The sequence below is a fragment of the Anticarsia gemmatalis genome, chromosome 21 (assembly GCF_050436995.1).
Source record: "Anticarsia gemmatalis isolate Benzon Research Colony breed Stoneville strain chromosome 21, ilAntGemm2 primary, whole genome shotgun sequence".
Taxonomy (NCBI): domain Eukaryota; kingdom Metazoa; phylum Arthropoda; class Insecta; order Lepidoptera; family Erebidae; genus Anticarsia; species Anticarsia gemmatalis.
Genome location: NC_134765.1, coordinates 6,760,831 through 6,782,957, shown reverse-complemented (window position 1 = coordinate 6,782,957; position 22,127 = coordinate 6,760,831). Strand labels below are relative to the sequence as shown.

Genomic DNA, 22,127 nt, shown 5'->3' with positions numbered 1-22,127 from the left:
TCTATTTACTACAGCCATTTTCTTGTTAAAATAGTTCATAAAAATGCAGTAACCTTTGTAAAACGATGATTAACAGTCGCTGGAATGACCTACAGGCCTGTATGCAACAATAATAAGTGTAAATTGCACTTGAAAACAATGCACAATGTAAAAGTGTGCCAAATATTCATGCACCACAATACACCATAAACATTTATAGCGAACAAAGATGGCCACTGGAGAAACGTGTTCGAGCTAATGTTAGCCCGCGGCCCTGCCCTGAGTTTATGGGAGAATTTACAGAAGTATGCAGAGAGAAATTGCATGCATCAATGATAAGACGTCCATGACTGTTTGTCAAATACTTGATATCTCTTATATGATAAAAGATAGCGATAAATAAACCTACGTATGTGGGATAATCTACATGTCTTTGAGATTTGTGATTTTTGCATCGACCTTGGTTTATCAGCAAAACAGTGTTTTTTTTTTCACTAACGAAAAGTGACGAGTGCAACAGTTCAAAAATATGATATTTGTATATCAGAATGAACTTAAAATAGAATATGACGTGTTCAATCAATACTACAAATACATGAAACACGCAAATAAGTATCTATTTTGTCTATTTTTCTATATAAGAAAGTAAAAATGAATCCCCACTACATTATTTCTCGAACGCACGACTAATTACAAAAATGTAAACATCAACACTTCATTAAAGCAAACGTTGATTGTTTTACAAAAACAATAGTAGTTATTAGCTGATGAGAATAGAAAATATAAATGGGAGCGAGCTTCGAGCTATTATCATAATTATAACGAATAACAATACGAGTGTAAACCACTGAGTTCTCACATTTCCTGCACTAGATGTGAGATTTGGAAGTAGGTTAAACGTTAACAGAAATTGTCAGAAATCACTCATCATAAGTCAGATTTCAATGAAATAAAAAAAGTGTCCTCGCAAACTTTCCTAAAAATATAATTTATTATAACCACTTCAGAAGGTAAAAATTTAACGTTAAATTAGTGTGCCTGTGACTCGTGAAACTCAATTCACGCGTTTGATTAAATATCAGAAAATAAATATTTTTTCTTTGTCATTCAAAATTTTAAATTCCTAGCTTGTTGCGAAGCAAATATGAAACAGATCTCAAGAGATGGTATCGCCGACGCGATATTCGATAGAACAACTCAAGTGGAAGGCGACAAAGTGACAAGCAATAGAGCTTACAATTTCCAGGAATCACTGATGACTGATTCTCGGAAAATATCGACGAGACTTTTTTGTAAATTTTGTTGAAAACCACTGCAGATCGTGCTTTTACCGGCTCCACAATAGAATTTGTAGTGACGTCAAAAAATAGCGCGCCATTAGATAAAATAAATTCACGGCACGGCAAGATGGAAGACTCTGTCATACTCAAACCGGTCATTATTCTTTCCTGCCCAACTGAATATCAAACTTAAATTGATATTTCACATAAAATGTCGAACCGAAGCTACTGTAAAGCGCTAGTCAAAATTTAAATTTTTACCCATCGGAAATAGAGGCCTTTGTGAAAGAACCAATTATTTTTTTGCATGGCCGATTTTCCATTACAGTTGAATTAATCTCTAGGCTGTTTGTTTTCGGTCTAAAGATATTATTGGTTCCTTTATACTGGTGCGCTTTTTGCGGGAACCGGTCAAATTTCCAATGAATTTTATAGATAGAATTTATTGGAGTTTTTGTAAGACTATGGGGAGTTAGTAGAGCGTATTAGGTGTAATTATTATTCAGACGCTTTGTAGTTCAAAAAGTTTATAAAAAGGGGTTAGGCTTGTTTAGTTTTTGCATTAAACATCTGCTTCTAAAAAATGTAGCCGCTTCATTAAATGTAAATAATACGCAACTAAATCCACTTACAATTTGACGTACTCGGTCGAATGTCGACAAAAAAAACCCGGCACTTGTGATAAATTAACAACGGGACAATGACACCGTCAAAAATGTGATTTAGTGGGGTGCTACACAATCATGGTTCGTTAAACCGCCGACAAAACCAGCTTGAACGATACAACGTATTTTAGTTGGAACCCCACAGAATTGCAAACTAGCTATTTATTCTACCCCTAATTTTGTACAGTATTCTTTTTAGGGATGTCTACTTGTGGATTTTGATGTTTGACTATGTCCAATATCGGATTACTGGATAAAGCGGTACGTTTGTGTGACATTTGTTTAATGATGGATCAAGGGCACTAACATCTACCCTAATACTTCCATATAAATGACAATTAGTTATTTTTATTTCAGTATATTTTTATATAAATACTTCGTTTTTCCTTACTCTACATTAATCTAGATATAATTATATTTTCAATGTATTATAAAGAATTGAGTATATTTTATTAAATCATACAATTTAAACATTGTTATTATGTCCTTCCTCTCCGTTTACTACTAAATCATTACTACACCTATAACAAAAAACGAAGATAAAAGCTTCCAAACAAACAATTATTTAAAATAGCCTTCTGCTAACCCTAACTTGTCGAATAAAAATGCAAATCTCTCCAAGCAAACGGAAGACTGGCCCTGAATGGTGCGTAAATTCAGAACAGGTGCAACCGAGGGTTATAACTGGTTTAGAAACGATAAAACACGACGAGAGAAGTAACACTGCAATGAATTTTTATTACAATACTAATGAAGAATAAGCGGCAATTCCGACATTTTGTTCCCAAAATTTAAGGGTACCTTTTTCAAGTGGTTTTACGAGTTTCATGTTTTTAATTACTTGCATTTTGTAATCGAGTAAAGTTTAAAATACGATTGAATGAGTTTTATGTTAAAAATAATTATTAACGTTTCCAAAAACTGTTAATATAAATTTTGATTGAAAAATATCGTTTATTGGGTTTCCAAGAATTCGTAGCAATTTGTTGTTACACATTGCTTGCTCAGTACTTTGGAGATTAACTGACAATATGACAACAGTACCGATGGCCAAATTAATTAATTTGAATTATGAAATATTGTGCAATATTTTAACCACGTGGATGAGTAGATAAGATAGTTGTCAGGGTTTAATGCACGGGGGTCAAAGGTTCGGTTCTTATAAGTTACAAAATGTACTTAAGGTTCTAAATTTTGGCGGCCGTTGTCTATCTGTTTGTCACAATATAAGATTAATTCACACTACGGGAGATGCTCTTAAAAATGTTTGCTTCGAAAACGCTGCGAAAAATCGCTGTAGCAGAGTAAATTTTGGCACAGAACCGAAAAGCCTCCACCGCCTAAGAATTGCAATTTAATGCAGACTAATAACAAGGGGTAAATGTCACTCATTAGACAAGAAAAAGGGGAGTTGAGAAACGATTTCCGATTAATCTAAACGAAAATGGCCGAAGATTGCCGAAGCGCATAATCCCCATGGCACTAACAACAAATTGTCGGTTCGATCACTGTTTAACACCATCAAACGATCTCATTTACTTTCATTTCTTTTCTTATTTTCTCTTGTTTTTGTACTAAGTTCCTATTAGATTTTCTTAGCTGAGTTAAAACTGTTGTTTGTGTAAAATGCGCAATTTACATGGTGTACCTAATGTAATAAGAGACGTAAGAGTAAATTTTTGAAGCGATCAAATCGATTTTAGTGGTCTTTTGCCAATCAAAATATAGGATCAGTAAAAAGTCGATTAAAACTTAACTTAATAGCCTTTTTAATCAGCTTTTATGTAGACTAGAGAGTTCTTTAAATTAAAGTTTAATTTCAAATTTCACCTACGTCTTCTTAAATGAAATGGACCTCTTGTGTTAAGTCAGGTGAAGAAGTGATTTGACAGCAAAAATGTTCAATTCAGAACTATTTAAGCTTAGTAATATACCTCTAGTAACTATTATAGTGAAAAAATATTTGTGTATACCAAGTGCACAGTATAGATAACCCTTGCCCAGCAGTGGTAGAGTAATGGGTTAAAAAAATAATACCTTTTTTTTTAAATAATACCTAGTGGTAACTGGGAAGAAAATACCTTTTTAACATCCCGGGGGCAGTGCAAGGGCTGATAGTAATTTACCACGTAAAGAGATTTTACTGCATCATTTTAGATATTAAGTTACGATCTCAACCTGACAGTCTTAAAGCAATTACTGCAAGACAAATTACTTAGATAATATTAAACGATAATAGCGCTATCCATATGTTAATGACTACAGGATTATTAGAGTCTGTTCTAGTTTGACAGCAATTAATCATGGTCTTGTGTCAATATCAAGGTTCGGGACGATAGTGTGGGTCAATTGATGCATTCCTTACTACAATATGTATTATCTATACTAATATTATGTAAGCTAATAATGTAAGGTTGATGTAAGAGATTGTTTGAACGTACTTGAGTGATATTAGAACATTTAATTAAAGTTACTTTGTCTTTTATGTGCCACTGAATATAGAAAGTAAAATTTCGAATTTTGTTTTGACATTAAACTGCTGATCCGATATTTATGAAATTTTGTTTGAAGTGTAGATGAGCACAAAGAGAGGATTTTTGGACATTCGTCCTAAAAGGGGGTGAAAAGAGAGAAAAACTTCCAAGTGAAAACTAAAATCCATGCGGACGAAGTTGCACGCGACTGCAAGTCTAATAGATAATAATGAAAATTATATAAAAGGCAATTAACATTCTTAGTCTTACGTTCACGTGAGAATATGTACTATATTATTATATAAAGTTGTTTTTTGCAATGATATTATTATCATCTTATTGACATAAATAAAGTTGCGGCTGGTTCCCATGGGAAGCGATACACGCAACACCAAGTAATGTTGATCCCTATAGAGCTCTTTGTTGCAATAATTGTAGCCACGATAGCGTATCTATCCTGTATTTACACGATCTTGTACGGTTATATATCTTTCAATCTTTATGTGTATAAAAACTACTCTGGTGTTGGTTAATTTGCTCATATGTATGTACGTAACTAATTTATATACTGTCTACTTACACTTAGGGCGTTTTATTTCGTAATGTTGCGTCTACTTGCTATTTACTAGTAATAAGGCTCTTGAAAAATAATTTACATTCTCTATATCATACGTTACATTATGTCACATGCATACGTGTATATCCATCGGGTACCTATTGACTTATTCAAAGATAAGTACAGTTTTTACCAAAATTACTCTACAATACTCTACATACACACAAATTACTCGTTCTTTTGTAGATTATGTACAAAAAATAACCCTCGTTACGGACCCAAGTCTTAAAAATAAACCAACCTGATATTATTTACTCAAAGAAAACGAAATCAAAAGCTAAAATAATTCAACTTATTCGAGGGATTGTTGAAAAGCCTTCTTTGTTAATATCCTGTACATAAATATTCAAACAAATTATGAAATATTTATGAGGCTTAGTATTTCCGCAGATTCTATCACAACACTAGAGTTCTTGTGAAACAGAATAATTTGAATACCTTTAAATTGAAGTACGAAACAATGAAATTTATAAAAGTTTTGATCTTAGGATTCAATTTGAGTTTACATAATATATTGTTTATCCAAGGTTATTATAGAATTTACCCAAATATATATTCTTCAGTTACTGACTGAGGAAAAAGTTGAAATTTGTTATGAAGATTCCCTAAGAAGTATAGAGGAGCACTAAGAGAGGATTTTTGGGAATGCCCTGCCGATGGGATTGGGAACTAGACCTAGTAGAATATAAATATAATTCAATTCATAAAATACAGTAATGGTTAATAATATCAACAAACTTCACGCTCATATTCCGACAAAAATTCTTACACTCTCGGACATAAGATCTAAAGAAAGGAACCCTTATATCGTTTCGTAGAACCACATCAAACCACGGAGTAAACATCTAGAGCATTCACAGAGCTTATTATAAGAAAGCTGTAAACGATATCGCAGTCTTTCCTACAGCTCATCTCGCTAGAACGAGCAATAAAATGCTTCTCGTTTGCCGATAGACAAGCGAGCAACAGCGGTATCCTGTGACGTGCCAATAAAATGGCCAATGACCTTACAAGAATCCCTTGAGGAAGGATATAATTGACCGCAATTTCTCAATAAGAATGTCTAGGACGACGATCAAAGGTCTTAATGGGCCGTGAACACGTTTACAAAAATAGATTTGCTATTTATAGTATGATGGCTTTCTTCACGTATTACTAGTGTGCAGTTACGTGCTTCAATGTTTATAAGTTAAAAATAATATAAATCTATTTTTGAACAAAGCTCTTTATAACGGAATAACAGAAGGTTACTTTTAAGTTTAGTAGTAGCAAAGCGCAAGTCCAGGACCATAAAATTACCTAACCTATTAAAGAAACTACCTTAGGTTGCTGTACAACAAAAGTTAAGTTGCAAATTGATAGAAACTCAATAGTGTTGGTTAGTCTTTGGTCAATATGCCAAAGTTGTTTGAGGTGACCGTCAGCCTTAATATTTGCTTAACAGAAGACAACAACTGGGAACTGCGATGTATAGGAGCACAGTTCAAATACCACTAAGCGACCATCCATTTATATACACTTCCACTGTTTGCACACTTATAAGTGCAACTAAGAACACTTAGGAACTTCCATAATGTTTAAACTTTCGCGTTGCATGATTATTATCTAATATTTCACGGGGTTTAACGCGATTGTGCATTATTTAACCCGGTTTGATGTTGCAGCCAGGTTGCATACTATGACTACAGTACAAAAGCCGGTATGTCAAGAAAACCATGATATGCAACGTATGATGACGATAAAACCTGTGTAACTTATACTAATACAATAAAGTTTAATAGTATTTTTGTATATTTCAACATTTATCTGTGAAACTACAATAAAGTTTGCTAACATAACGCTATGGTCATAATAAGAGCAGAATTCTAGCCATAATACACTACTAAAACTACGGGGCAACCAAAATTGGTTCTATAAACCGTAGCAAGTCACAATTTATCATAATTCCCTCGTGAACTTGTCAAAGGCCAAGTTTTTCGCCTATGTTCCCGTTTAACGCTCAACATGATCTACTCGAGAACTCTCAAGTTAACGCTAGCTAATTCAGCGACTTGAGTGAGTTCCAAGCGAGGGTAGTAACAAAATGTTAATTACCACCATCGGGAACAAGTTTGAGAACTGCGACATTATTTAGCACGATTATTTGATTGGAGTTTATAATGTGTTTGTATTTAGGCATTTAGAGTGAATTATTTGTTTGTGTTCTTGTTAATGGGAGTAATCTATTCCGCCGTATCAACAGAGATACACAAGTTATGACGAAGGTGTTATCATGGAATCTGTATAAAAGTAGCAAATTAGGCACCGATGATTTAACTTTAGTATTGATGCCGCTAAGCAAGTTGAAAATAATTGCTAAGCGAAATGAACGACTTTCAAGTCCGCTTGGAAAGAATTGCAGGTCGTGATGCCGAGGTCTATTGCACTTCGCTAGTGATTGGTATAGAACAGTCAACCGTGAATATTCTGCATTAGGTCTATATTCTGTTTGCTTTCTAAAGCAACTACTTAGGTCTACATTCTTTGACGACACCTATAGTACGAAAATCGTTGCACAGAATCAAATGTGCCTGTTACGCTAACCTTACTAATAACACAACTAATCAATTATGAAGACAGACATACTATCCATAGTTAATTTACGGAAGCATGCAACATCAAGGTCGATCCGCAAAAGTCCAATCCCAGTACATATCACAAAGAACATTTCGTCACCAGCGATCGTGCCCTATCTCCGCCATGATTCATTTGCCAGCTGTACAATGCCACATCTGCTAGTCACGAGCCACGATTAACATAACAAAATTTAATCCACACTTGTTTGTACAAGAAATTTAATCATTCCTAAGCTTATTAAGGGTACGTGTGTGCCTCATTACCCACTACGTGCTAAGGGATGCATAAATAACATCCTTTCTTTGTTAGGTCATTATGTTGGGTGAATGTGGATGGAAAGAAATGTTTGGGGTGGTGGATGTATGTGGCGGACGGTAAATTATAATATAATGTCTGTTTTAGTTTTAATAACTTAGTAAAATGAGACATAAAAACCATGCTTGTGGAGTAAATTAAGTATTTTGTGTAAGAGTTACTTAGTGATTGTCACCATTTAATGAGTTTATACAATGACCGTACCGTTTACAGTAGCGGCTGTCAGTGGCGAAATTATTCTTAACAAAACTCAAAAACGCATCCCGTTTATAAAGTGTATACATGACCCGCAGTGTAGTCATGAGCTTTCCTTTCATTTGACCAGAAAAGTGTGACGACCGCTGTTCGAGAGTATTCACCTCATGATAATCTATTATTCTATTTAATCTCCTTACATTTATGGAAATAGGTCTTGCGTAACTTGGACTTCTGCAAATATTAATAAGATGTAATGAGAACTATCAAGAACACTGACTACTACCTTCCCCGATTGCGGACAAAATAATAAAAACCCTTTTCTATTCGTTTATTCATGTAAATGTCGATCTCGGAGCATAAACGGTAAGGTCAAAAGCTTGTTAAATTTAGCATCTGCCAGCAATATTCCTAACATAGACCAACGTTTAGAATGCCTGCAGATATTAACAAAGTTTCGTGTATTTTCTGTATTTTTCTTAGAAAGTAACAGCTGCCTATATGTTTCACTTTGTATTAAATAGTTTTTGTTCGTATTGTAATAATAGCTGTCATTTTTTTTTACCGCATACGTAGGTACTAGGTACCTTAAAAGTAAATGCTTTATTAAACTTTGTTACAAAATTACCAGTAATATAAAGTCATTTTCTATACCCCGTCTTAACACAATTGAGTAACTGTTGTCCAAAAGTATTTAAATTTCACCTCATTAATTCCAAACTAAGTTAAATAGTAATAGTGTGTCGTAACATACACAATATATAAAAGCCAACCCTAAAAACATGATAATAATTGCTAGAGTTCAAGGGTCTTCTATGATAACAATTATTATAATTAATTAATTATCAACAATTATCGTATTAATTACGTTAGACACATAATCAGTTGCGATTAAGGCAGTTAATCTGGTTAAACAAAATCATACGTAAAGCGGGGTGCAGACTCTCGACTGAGTCACGGTATCGCACTCGCGCAGCCAGTGTGCTCCCGACTTAAATCTCATTAGGGCTGCTTATTATTAAAACAGTTTGTGATTATTTCATTGTACGCTTTTTTTGTTATTTTTTTGTTGAATATTTTTTTAGTATCTGTTGTTTTTTAGCAAATTATGTGGTTTAGCCTTGGTTATAGACGTGGACCTATTTTTAGTAAGCTATTTGGCATAATTGTATATAATTTGTTTAAGCAAACTCACGATGAGACTGCTTTTTATTCATAAAGGTTAATGACATTCGTCCATTTTATAATAAAATAAGTAACTAGATCTATTTTTCATTTCTTGAAAGCAACCTTGACAAATCGTTACTGCCTGAAAATAAACACTAGCGCTCCTAATGTCTTCTACTTCATATATTATGATGCATAATTAAGCAGTTAACAACATAATAAATGTAAATTTAAAAGTAAAATATCATAAATGTGATAAAACTGACCATGAGTCATAGACCATAACGAAAGAAAATATACGTTTGCGTAAGTGTTAAGTGCGAGTGAAAGTTCCATACAATCTAATGGTCTTTATGACGTATTAAGAATAAAAAATCATTACTTTCGCGACTCAGGGGAAGTTACATCTGCCGGTTTGAATATGCTTTGTGGATATTATTGTAATGCTGATGACAATTGACGCGCTTAGACGTGTATGTACAATTTTTAGACATTTCCAAGAGTCTTTTAAGCACATAAATATTTAATGTAGAAGAGTAGCCTCTTAAGTTAGTTAGTTTAGTAAGTTTACTGTCGTTCAAATATAGAGAACACTTAAATTTACGACCAGATAAATCATGGTCCAGAAATCGAACTTAGACCTAGTTAGACAATAATTACAGGCCACTAGCCACCGTAATCAATAGCAAAAAGATTAGTATTGTCGAAAACACATCGAATTCCTAAAACATCAATAAAAAAATGAAAATATTATTAAAAGCATTTCGAAACATTTAGTCAGCAGCCCTAATCCAGGTTTACGTTACACTGCGCGTTAATTAGCGCGAACAAACGCGTTGTTTGCACAGAGTGTCGCGTTAACGCGTCGATCGTCTGTGAACCGGCCTATTACAAGCTGCGGTGGGCAACTAATGCGCTGATTTAGGAGTAGTCCCGATTTTCAGAGCACAATTTGACTTTTTAAGCTGTACTGCGATTCTCTACCACTGTCGACTACCGACAACCGGCCAACTATCGAAATAAATTGTATGACAATCTGATCAGTGCCTCTATCGGACGTTGTAGAAACTATTTTTGTAGTACATTTTAAATGTCAAACTCTCGATAGTTGATGGTTCTGATTGCAGAAAATCGTGTTAGGTGTCACGATTATAGTACCTATGCTCTTTTTCATTTGTTTGGTGGTAGCACGGGATGTGCTAAACCTAAGCTAGAAATGAAGGAGGAGTTAGGTCTTAAGTCCTCTACTCTGACTAAGTATGGAGATGAAATTTGCTTCCCTTAAAAAACAATGTAACTTACTGTGATGCTAGAAGCAACTTAAAGCTGACTCAGATGCGACATGGCAGTTTAGTAAGCAATAGTTAAGTTTCTTGGTATAAAAATGATAAATCTATACTCTGAGATAGCCTTAATGTCTTGTTAAAAAAGCGTAATCTACGACTAGTTTGATAATGATTATTAACATTTAAAGATATTTCAACTGTTAAGTATGACGTCATATGCCTGTCATTTCATAGACAATTTAACAAAAACTATAATGATTAAGGTGTTTAACCTGGCCGGTATGTCTGCACATCCGGTTGAAATCTATGACTAATACAAAAAAGATTTTGTTTGAAAAAGGAACTGGAGTTCGCGACGCAAGCGCAGTGCAAAACCGGACTCCCACGGGATTCTGAATGTATGAGTAACGTGTAAAGTATTTGTTTGAGAAAAAGTCAGGCTGCATTTGTAAGCTGTTTTATGTCTTTCTGTAAATGTAGCCAATTAAAGTCGCATGTTACTAATCATGATTGTCAAGAATGAGATACAATTATTACTATAAAAATGTTTATATCTTTGCTTCTTTCGTAGATTCACTGGCACAAAAAAACACTCTCCGTTTGCGTCTAAGGCCAATAGTCAACATTATTTTAGGTATACAACTGTATATGTAGATGTTTACGATAAACATAAAAAAACAGTCAAATAACGCCTTTAGAGTATGTACCCGTCTTTAATAAATGTATTCAACAAACATTCAATAAGCTTTCTTTACAAATAAAACTTATATTTTTTATTTACGAAAACTGTGGCCACCCGAACTCAGTAATCGTATCATATCACAGATTTTAGCCCCACCGGGCCGCTAAGCTGGCGTTGTCAAAATCACTAATACTGAGCGCTAATATGTCGCTCGTTAGCGCTGAATACCGCTAAAAGCGTTATAAGTGATAATGAGATGTAATTGTGAGATGATCGCCGGTTCTGTGTGTTTAACCGCGTTTGGTTTCCGTGTAATGGATGATTCAAAGTGTTTCATGATTCTGCAGTTACGCATCGTTGTTTGACAGTAAGTAGTAAAGTTAAGTCTATTTATTTTTGTCTGGAAAACGAATTGAGATAAATTTCATTTAATTTTAAACCACCTGTAATTTTTCTTTAGGTATTGTTCTGTTAAAAAAAATATGTTAGAGAAGCAAGTGTTTTCAGGTGTATCGTTATCAAATGTATGTTAACTAAGGGGAGATAAAGTTAACCCTTTGCACGAAATAAAGGGTGGACAGAGATAAACACTATCCATGAGTTTGGAAAGTGGAAATTATCGACCTTTTGATATTTTCCACATTTTGGCAGAAGTTATGACCATAAACTACATACATACATAATATCACGCCTGTTATGTCCGAAGGTGTAGGCTGAAGACGTATGAAATACATGCATGTTTCGTCATTATCAATGTTAGTCATATGTAATAGGGGGCGAGCTTATCGCAATATCCCGTGCATGAGCGGGCTACTATTGAGAAATTCTCTAATGTAAATTAGAAAAGACTAATAGTACTTTTTCCAACCGGGGAATCGAATCCGAAACCTCATGACTAGTAGTCGGTTACTACCGATTGCGCCACAGAAGTAATCTAAAAATCTATAGTATTACAAAAACTCCCTGAATACACAATATTCGTTTCTCAAAGCTATAAGTATGATATTCTAGCGGCCGTCTCCGATAAAATGCCTACGCATATTTTCGACAAAATGACACGATACGCATCACGCATAGAAATCAGCGTTCAATATTACACGTGAGTCATTCCTATAACATGACGTGTTATGCCTAAAACAGGCATCGAACCTCGTGATAAAATTATTCAAAATTGTTATTATCATAATATTCTTTATACTATATAACAGACACTTGAAGGTATATTTTCTAGTATCTTTGAATAAGACTATTGTTTCGTTTTAGTTTGCTTTGTTACTTAAATGGAGATTTTAGTGTGAAGATTATTATCATTGGAAATTAATGCAGATATATTTCTGCTTGCGTTTAATCTAATTTACACTATTTTATACAATAAAAGCGTATGCTAATCTTGTAGTATATTAACATCTAATTTACAGTGTGACTCAAGATAATTGAAGGACTTTAACACAAGGTCACCAATGAGATGTATTTAAGATTGTGAGATAAATTATTCCATGAAGATTTATAAACACCATTACATTTTTTTTCGATGTGACGTGGCATGGATGGATTATTTATTTATTCCACTAACGCCTGATTTCTGAGTACATTTAGCAGTAGTTCATATATTTAATAGCGTTTTTCTTATATGAGTTTAAAATCTATTGACTAAATAAACTGTAATGTAACTCAGAAACCGAGGGTTAGTACACGCATTCAAAAAATAACTTTTACAATTATGTTATATCTTGATTTTTTCTTTATTTTATTAGTGACGTATTCATATACCTACATATATGCAATAAAGCAGCACTAGATAAATAAATACAAAATCAGTCTTAAAGAACAGACACCGGTCTAAAAGGCCTAAAAAATACCTGAAAATAACTACGAACACGATCATGTAGCATTCGATACAAGTACTTTCACCCTACGATGTCTATTTAGCATTTTATTACTGGAATATAAATAAAAATCAACCTTATTCAAAACACACGCCCGTGAATAAACGAATGAGTATTGGTATGTTTGTAAAAATGCCCACGCTGTAATGTTTCATTTGAATATCCTCCTATTCGATGTCCTTAGATTTACTTGCTCTTTGTTTTCTTTTAGCGAAGTTAACTAAACAATCCGATATATATGTTGATGTACTTTACCTTTAGAAAGACTAGTGGATTCCTTAATATGTGAAGGAACGCTGACGTATTTATCTCTCAATACGATTAAATAGAATTTAGCACATAGAATATAAATAGTGAATAAAAAAAATCACGATCTCTAAGAATCAGGATCATATTGTGGCTTACAATACTACGTAGTTTTAAGACGAGCAAGCAAACTATAATTGTCACCGATTTCTATTTCGTACAGTAAGGACAGATCTTATTTGTAAAATGTATTGCATGAGTGTAGTGATCATACAAATTTGTTAATGGATTGCTAATGCTCTGAATGTACCTCATATGATTTAATTGATAAGTTCACTAGCGTCAGTTTGTATACATTAACGTCTAGACGGTATAATCTTTAAAATCGTGAAGACGTCTCACTAATCGCATAATCCATTGTTTATTCAGGCCCTAGATAAGACATCGTTATAATAAAATACAATAATGAATAAGTAAGAAGGTTTTTGTTAAAAGGAAAGAAGCCTGCAGATTAAGGTATGAATTTAATAAGGTATACGAAAGAAGGTTTAAATTGATCGTATATTAAGGTAACATTTTATAAATCTCCTACAAACCAATAATATAAACAAAGTTAAATAAAGACACATGAAATTACATTTTATTCTCAATTTGATATAATCTTGCGTTGGCATTTCGCGGAAAAGTTATAAAAACTAAACATTCATGAGATTGGCTGCCAGAAAATGTCTTAGAAATTCTACTCCCCAGGCTATGATATTAGACAGAGTTAACGCTAAGCAAGCAGATATAGCAAATTGCCTGATTTGGCAAATACTCAGACATGAGGATGACCTACATTAAGTATTTATTGATCTAAAACCAATAACAACTCGTAACGGTTCGTTAAACACAAAGATGGAGGCGTTATAACAGATTCAAATTTATTTATGTTTTCATGTTCAGGAAGATTAGACGATGAATATAAGATGAGGTACTGATACACACACCAACGAAACAATAAGCTGAATCGACAAGCCGAGCCTCGAGCTCGAGTCTCTACCTGATAAAGGCGCTACCTGCCTCCGCCTAGATTTTTTTTAATAGCACAAAAAAGGGACGGGCACTCCTTTTCCCCAAAAGATTCACGAAATATCGAGCTAACTTTGCGCATTGGAATTCTCGGCGAGGATTTTTTATCACTTTGAGTTTTAAACGATGTACGCAATATCACATGTATCGGAAAATTCATATTTACCTCCCGTCTATCCTCACAGGAATTACTTTGATCTCCCACGCAGATTATCGCGCGTTCAACGAAACCACTTATTCTTTTACATACTAAGATGGAGCTTATATTTTGGTAAATTCTTAAAGAAAGACCCAGAAATGCGAGGAACTCGACGGTCTTGAATTTCTCGGTCGTACTTCACAAATATACATTCTTTTGTATCTAGAAAATACTCAAGTCTAAACATCAATTTCCTTTATAAAATCTTTGAGTGTAGCGAGTAATATTTATGTGCGGGAAACTTGCATCTCACGTTTTACTTCGAGATAGCTTGGTGCAAGGTTCCAATGAATATATTAACCAGTCACAGGTAAGTTGGTAATACTTAGAGTTAGTATTCAAGGTGTAGTGCCTATACCGGTAACCTGGTTACTCACATACAGAGTGCCTTTGATGAGGGATCACGCCTCTATAAGGCAACATTGAAGCCCTTGGTAGTATGCACTTTGATGTCTAAATGGGGAAATAATACAGTTGTTATCGGACCGTAATTGGACAGGCCGGGGAAGGCAACCAAGGACGTTTATTGGCGTATAATGAGGTGCTTGGAGGCACCATATTTGATTGCGGTGAGTTGATGCATAATACATCGTGTATGTAATGTTAACAATAGATAGGTATTGACCTGAATCACTTTACTAACACTATTAGTATTCGATTTTCCGGCGAGTACATATGTGTAGTAAAACTTGGAAGGTGTATGTCTTAAAAATTCAATACTGAAAAATCTCCGGCTTTATTATACTGTGTGTAATATTGCAAACGATACAGTCTGAAATCTACAGAGCTGAAATTAATTCATACTAAACATGATCGCTTTAACCCTGCTTCATAACATTTCCTAAATACAATTATTAACCTACATCTACAAATATTGAGGGAATCACAGATTAATCTGTCGATGTGAATCCCAGTTCGCCTTTGTGAAGTCTCCTAACATTAATTCCAAACTATTTCGTCATCGAACCAAAGGCACCGATAGATTCCGAAATTTCCAGGAATCTTGTTCTGCAGATAGAATATAGAGGTAAAGGTGTATGGAAGCGTTCTAATAGTTAGACCGATATTACATTGCCGCGGCAAAGTGCACAAGTAAGTATTTACATGTTAGATATTTCTCGGAAATTTAGGTTTATACGATTATTAAGTATCAATTAAAAGTATTTTAAATACTTTATTTTCTTTTTGTATGTTACTATTGATAGTACTAGTAGTTGGCTCAACATTTAATGCCAATTTAGATTTAACATTATACATATTATAATGAAATCCATCTGCGTTTTCTCTTAGCAGAAGGTAGCAAGGAATTTTAGGTATTAGTTTCTTATTCCTAGTGGCCATAATATATTATAGCAATGGTCCTATAATACCTAATGATCGTACTTCTCTTAAAGAGTGTAAAGCAAATACATAATAGAATACGGGAATTAACTCGAACACGCATTTTACTTTGAAATGCCTAACGTTTCGGCGCAGGTTACACTTGCCGTAGTCGCAGGCTGAATTAGTATTAGTAGCTATTATATATCAAACATGCAATGCGAAAGTTTAAAACCTACCAATAGTGTAAAGCAACTGTGTAACCTAGCCCTTACACTTCGAAGCTTCAAAAGTGACATCAATGTAAGTCTCAGTTAGACGATTAATATTCTCGACGATGTACCGGCGCCGGCGTCGCCTCACATGGAGAATTACCCTACCTGGCATGTATACAGCCAATGTATGCAACATATAGTATGTATGCAACATATAGTATGTATGCAACGTATAGAATGTATGCTCACGTATAAGATAGCTTCCTTTGTAACTTTGTTATAGCTTTATGGATCACGCTCTGCTTATGGAACGGGTAATGAGAATTTGAACCGTTTCATATAATATTATGGTGTTACTATGAGTTATTTACACACTTATTTGGAGTCATTACTATAGACTTCCTTTTTGATTGTTAAATTAGAATTATAATTAAATAATACACAAACATATAGAGAGTTATGTACGTAACAACATACACATACTAGTTGATCTATGGCAAATAAAAATGTATGGAAACTTTGTCTGTGCGTCCTTCTAGTATGTAGATATTAACAAATTACGAAAGTGGCAGAGCCGTGGATTGCAAAGAAACTTTAGCTCTTTTTCGCATCCATTTTATACCTGCTTATAGCGAATACTATGCACCTGTCCTTTTCGAAGGATATCGTCAATTAAAATCTGATCCATTTCGACGCTTACATCCGTTCCTTCTCTTATCCAGATATCCTTACTTATATTAGTAGGATAACGAGATTTTATATAAACTGTTATACTAAATCCTGGTTTCTGAGATACATTTAGCGGTAGTTTATCTATTCGATAGCTTTTATATGAGTTTAAACTACTGCTAAATGTACCTCAGAAACCGGGCATAAAAGACGTCGTATAAGCTCTTAATTGAAGTTTTGTCACTTTTAATCAATTTTAAAACTACATATGAGTGAAATAGACAAAAGACTAACTAATCACAGCTTAAACGGCGTTTAGAAGTAAGACAGGAAATTTTAAATACAATTTATTTATTACTTGCCAAGTTTACGCTCCAATCGTAGTTATCGTGGTCCAACATTTTAGTGTACATACCTGAAACAGAAATTTTACATTAGTTTTATCGCCTAATCTAATAGCTTAATCTCGTCTAACTAGATTTACCTTCAAAAGCTTCCTTTACTAAACAGGCGTGTATTTATATTTACTTTATAAATGTAGAGTTAGGTTTGTTCATTTGTTTGACAGACTACACGATTTTCATGGAACTAGTCATTATTATTTAGTATTGACAGACAACAAGAGAAACTAACAACAGAATTATTAAATAAGTAGTGTTGGCTATTGAAAAATCTAAAATACACAGCCATTTTCTATAAAAAACATACTGTTATGAAAAAAACCGAATTCTGATGCGATTTACTTCGATTTTCTTGAAGGTGCGTAGTCCCCAAACCGCATTTGGCGAGCATGAAGGACACAATGCCTAATCCCTCTTTCATCATTGGAGGAGACACTTGCCCAACAGTAGGACATTAATTGGTAAAAAATATTTATTTTCAGCAGTCGATATGAATCTAAAATCCAAAGATTTCAACAATTCCCTTTTAAACATTCACAGCGTAACATATTCACACGTCGTCCAAGATTACAGTTAAACCACGATGGGTGCAAACACGCGGCGTATTGAGTTACTACGGAATGCAACGTCACCGGAGCACCAATCGAGACGGCGAATGGGCGCAATCGAGTACTCGTACCAACGACAAATCGACGGATAAATTCGTGAATAGTAACACGAGTGTAAGTGCTGTAGTGGGATTTGGATTTTTGTAAACGACTTTACTCCTAGATCAAATTAGAAAATGGAAAAATATTAGGGAGCATATGATTTGCAATAAAGATTATAGATATATGGACGTTTGTTTTAACATAGTTTCTTACCAGTCGGAAAAATGCGACGTCAAAATATTTTTAAAGTATTTTATTTAACACTGTGTTATTGCCGGAATTAGGCATAAAGCCAGCAAAAAAAGCATATCTTTGGTAGTGTCTAATAAGCAGAGCGGTTACTAAATTTTTTCTATTCAGTCAGAGCTCCTTTTAGAAAGAGAAGTGGTACAACAAAGCTGAAAAGCTTTTATTTGCAAGCACAAATATTAGATTTTTAGTCAGAAATTAAATTGAATCTCTCAATTTCTGCGTATGTTTGTTCTAGCCCATAAATTTCTGAAGGCGACTTATTTGTTGAAATGTTTTCTATACACAGGCGATGTCGCATGAAATTGCTAGTCCAAAACATAAAAAACGATAGGTATAAAGTTGTCACTTCCTTCGTTAGTTTGTTTCCATTGATTCCGTGACGTAGCAATTTGCGTGTTTTATTGACTGCACATAAATTAAGTTTGCGTGAACGTTAAAATCTTCAAAACTTAATTAGTAGCGTGTCACGCGATCGGTTTCTATGCGATTCTGTTCTACTTCTGTTTATATTTGATTCTGACGTGCTCTATATTCGGTTTGTTTATGTGCCATTATTTATAAAACATGTTGTTATAGACATACATAATATCACGCCTTTTATACTCGAAGATGTAGGCAGAGATATATGTACAATGCTAGTGGGGCAATACTATTGCTACACTTGCGATGTGACCGACAGTACATACCATCCCAGGAATTTTCTAATTTCATATCACCTAGAAATGGATATTTCCTCTTATATTTAATTTTAGAAGGGCCACTTAAGTCTACATTTCAGTAAAATTAGAAATCCTGATTACTTCGAAGAACCTTTAATGAAAGTTCAGAACTAAAATAGATATTCCAAAATGACTTTCTCGAAACCAAAAACTACTGAATCGTTAAAACTTGACTCGCAGATGTTATCAACAACAGGCATTCTAAAAGATATGATATCTTCTCTCTGCAATGACGGCTATTGGTTTATTGGATTGTTCTAGAACTGTTTGCGACAGCTTTTCGGTTCAAAATTGAAATCTATACTAATATTATAAAGCTTCAGAGTTTGTTTGTTTGTTTGAACGCGCTAATCTCAGGAACTACTGGTCCGATTTGAAAAAATATTTTAGTGTTAGATAGCCCATTTATCGAGGAAGGCTATAGGCTATCATCACGCTACGACCATTACGAGCAGAATACCAGTAAAAAATGTTACAAAAACGGGGAAAATTTTGACCCAGTCTCTCTTATGTGACGCAAGCAAAGTTGCGCGGGTCAGCTAGTCAAATATATATCTGTCGACGTTCTAGGCGAGTAAATGGGTCATAAACAATACAGATCTACTGAAGTGGTCCACAATTTAAGACTAGAGATATAAAAGTGATAATGTTTTGTTTTGTCCTTTCAACTGTACTTAGATAACAGTTAGTTTTAGTCTGGAAAATGTCGCGAATGTTGTAAAGTTTTAGACAAATAGAATTGAAGTTTTATGTTAGAGTAAAGTTAGCGCAGTTTCGTTATATAACCTATCGTAATTTACAGACGGCAAACTATCATACTAAAATAATAGCAAAAAATAACTTTCAAATCGTAAAGTCTAAAGCATGTCTTCAAAATAAACGGTCGCATAAAGAGCAAAACGTTTTACACGATTCAGGTCGTTTCCAAAACCTTTGGCAGACAAGCCTTGCTAATACTCCGCCGTGATAGCCAGAAGGTTTTATTGCACACCACTAATGTCAAACCGCTATATAAAACGGGGTTATATCGCACGAAATTATCTTAAAACTTTACTGAAATACTCAAGGAATATTTCTTTAGATTTAGTATTCAGAGTGGGTATTAGGGAAATCAAATTTTGTTTGGTAAAACCGGGCGGGTTACCGCGGCGAATGACGAACTTGCTTGAGTTAGTGAACTTGGCAATCTTGGCCGACTCGGTCAAGATTGATGTTTGGCAAACGCCTTGGGCTGTTCCGTGTCCCTCTCCCTATCAAGGAGTTACCGTACACTGGTGCCGACTTCAACTTTTTTCAAACTCTTTAAAAAGAAGCCTCGACCATGTGGCCCAAGACCTGTAGCGCGATTCTATACAGTCTGTACCCTTCAGAATTTGATATTTAAAATAAACTCTAAAAATTGTTTGTACGACACCCGCTAGAGGCGCTGAATGATAGTGGTAGAGAATCGAGGTACTGTATAAGTAAAATATATTTATCAAGAAATCTTTTCATATAAAAATGCATCAAAGTCGGAGGTCTCAACTCACGACTATCGAAAAAGGCAGTTTGTTTGTTTGCGACACAGATTACAATTTTACTCTTTTATAAAACTTATTCTACGGAAGCTGAATCAGTAGCCATACACAATAGCTACATACGAAATGAACCCACGACCTTTAGAAACGCAGATCACTGGCGCCACTGAGTAATCACTGGCATTGTTCCACACATGACATTCCAATCATATTATTGTGTACAAATGACACAATGTAATACGATTTGTCATTTAATACCAAGTTTCTAGTAACAAAGGCAATACCGCTTTACAATTATTAGGTACTTGTGTGAAATCCAATGTTTACTACAGAATGTTTGTAATAAAACCTACAATTTATACATATATGGCAGGGAGCGATACAAAATGTCTTAAAGAACTTGCACTCAATAGATCGCTTCCGGGCTACAGGGGTTATGAAAACATTAAATAGAGATTCTTGTCAAGCATCCAAAATAGGCCTTGAATAAGTCAAAAACTATGCTTTTCAAAATTCCACACAGGTACTAAACATTGTCGAGATTTTTTTATTACAGAAATGTTCGTATTATTAAAATAAAAAATCTAAAGAAAAGAAAGCTAATGTAAGTAAAACTCTTGAAGACGGTACCAGTGTACGCTAGCCAGTTGGGCCCAAAGGGGCACAAACTTTTATCGGATTAACTAAAAGGGTTTCGTCGTTTGCGTAATTATTTTAAGGAATATATTGTTCTACTACGTGACTTTTTGTACTAAGTTGGTTACAAATAGCACTTTTAAATTGGTTGGGCCCTTTTCCTGGATAGCTCTATCTGACCTTAAAGGGAACGAATGTTGGGAAAATGTTCTGTTTGTTTACCGAATAAAAAACGTGTTTTTAGCTACTTAGATTAAAAAATTACTAAACTAAAAATTAAAAATAGCGTTAAAACTCATATAAAAAAAGGCTATTGAATAGATAAATTACCGTTAAATTGACGCAGAAACCGGGGGTAAGACGAACTTTTAAGCAATATAATTGCATTGATACCATAATTTATTTTCAATGAAAAAATACTTTAAAGCTCCGCGATCGGGGTTTCTAATTATACTGTAAATGCCTTTAATAACCATATTTACTAGAACTACATTATATTTTTTAATATCTTTTAAGGCTAAAAATAAGTCTTTAAGGCTATTTCGCATCGCCAGTAATCATTGAAAAGTAAGCTGACACATCCTGTGGGACTGGTAAAACTTGTTACTACAACGTATTTAGATCATTAATAAGCGAGTTAAAAATAATTATATGCTTATGTGACAACTGTCCACTACGTAGACATTCGGATACGAGAAATTACTGACTGGTTTTTTACCTCGTAAAAAACCCGGGCTACGCTTCACGGGTGTTTTTTTTTATGTTCGCCCTAGTTTAAGCCCTTCTGCGAAAAGGTGTAAAGAATGAAATCTATACTTAAATGCATGCTGGCAATAAATAAAAACCACTCTAAGTTAATAATTGACGATAATAAATCTGCATATTCCGTTTCCTGGTCGTAATTCTGTTACTAACATATTCCATGTAAACTACTTATTGCTTTAGAAGTTACATGAGTTTGTACGTATAGTAGGAAATGTGAGCCGACCGCACAAAAGAAAGAAACTTTCCAAACATAAGTATTACGTCGCAACCCCGCAACTTGAGCAACCCATCAAACCTCCCTTCAGA

General features: G+C 34.3%; 1 protein-coding gene across 4 annotated transcripts in view; it reads right to left on the bottom strand.

Moving 5' to 3' along the window:
- The window catches only part of shg (DE-cadherin), a 225,246-nt gene that overhangs the window by 134,302 nt on the left and 68,817 nt on the right, over positions 1-22,127 (bottom strand). The gene's annotated exons all lie outside the window — the stretch shown is intronic.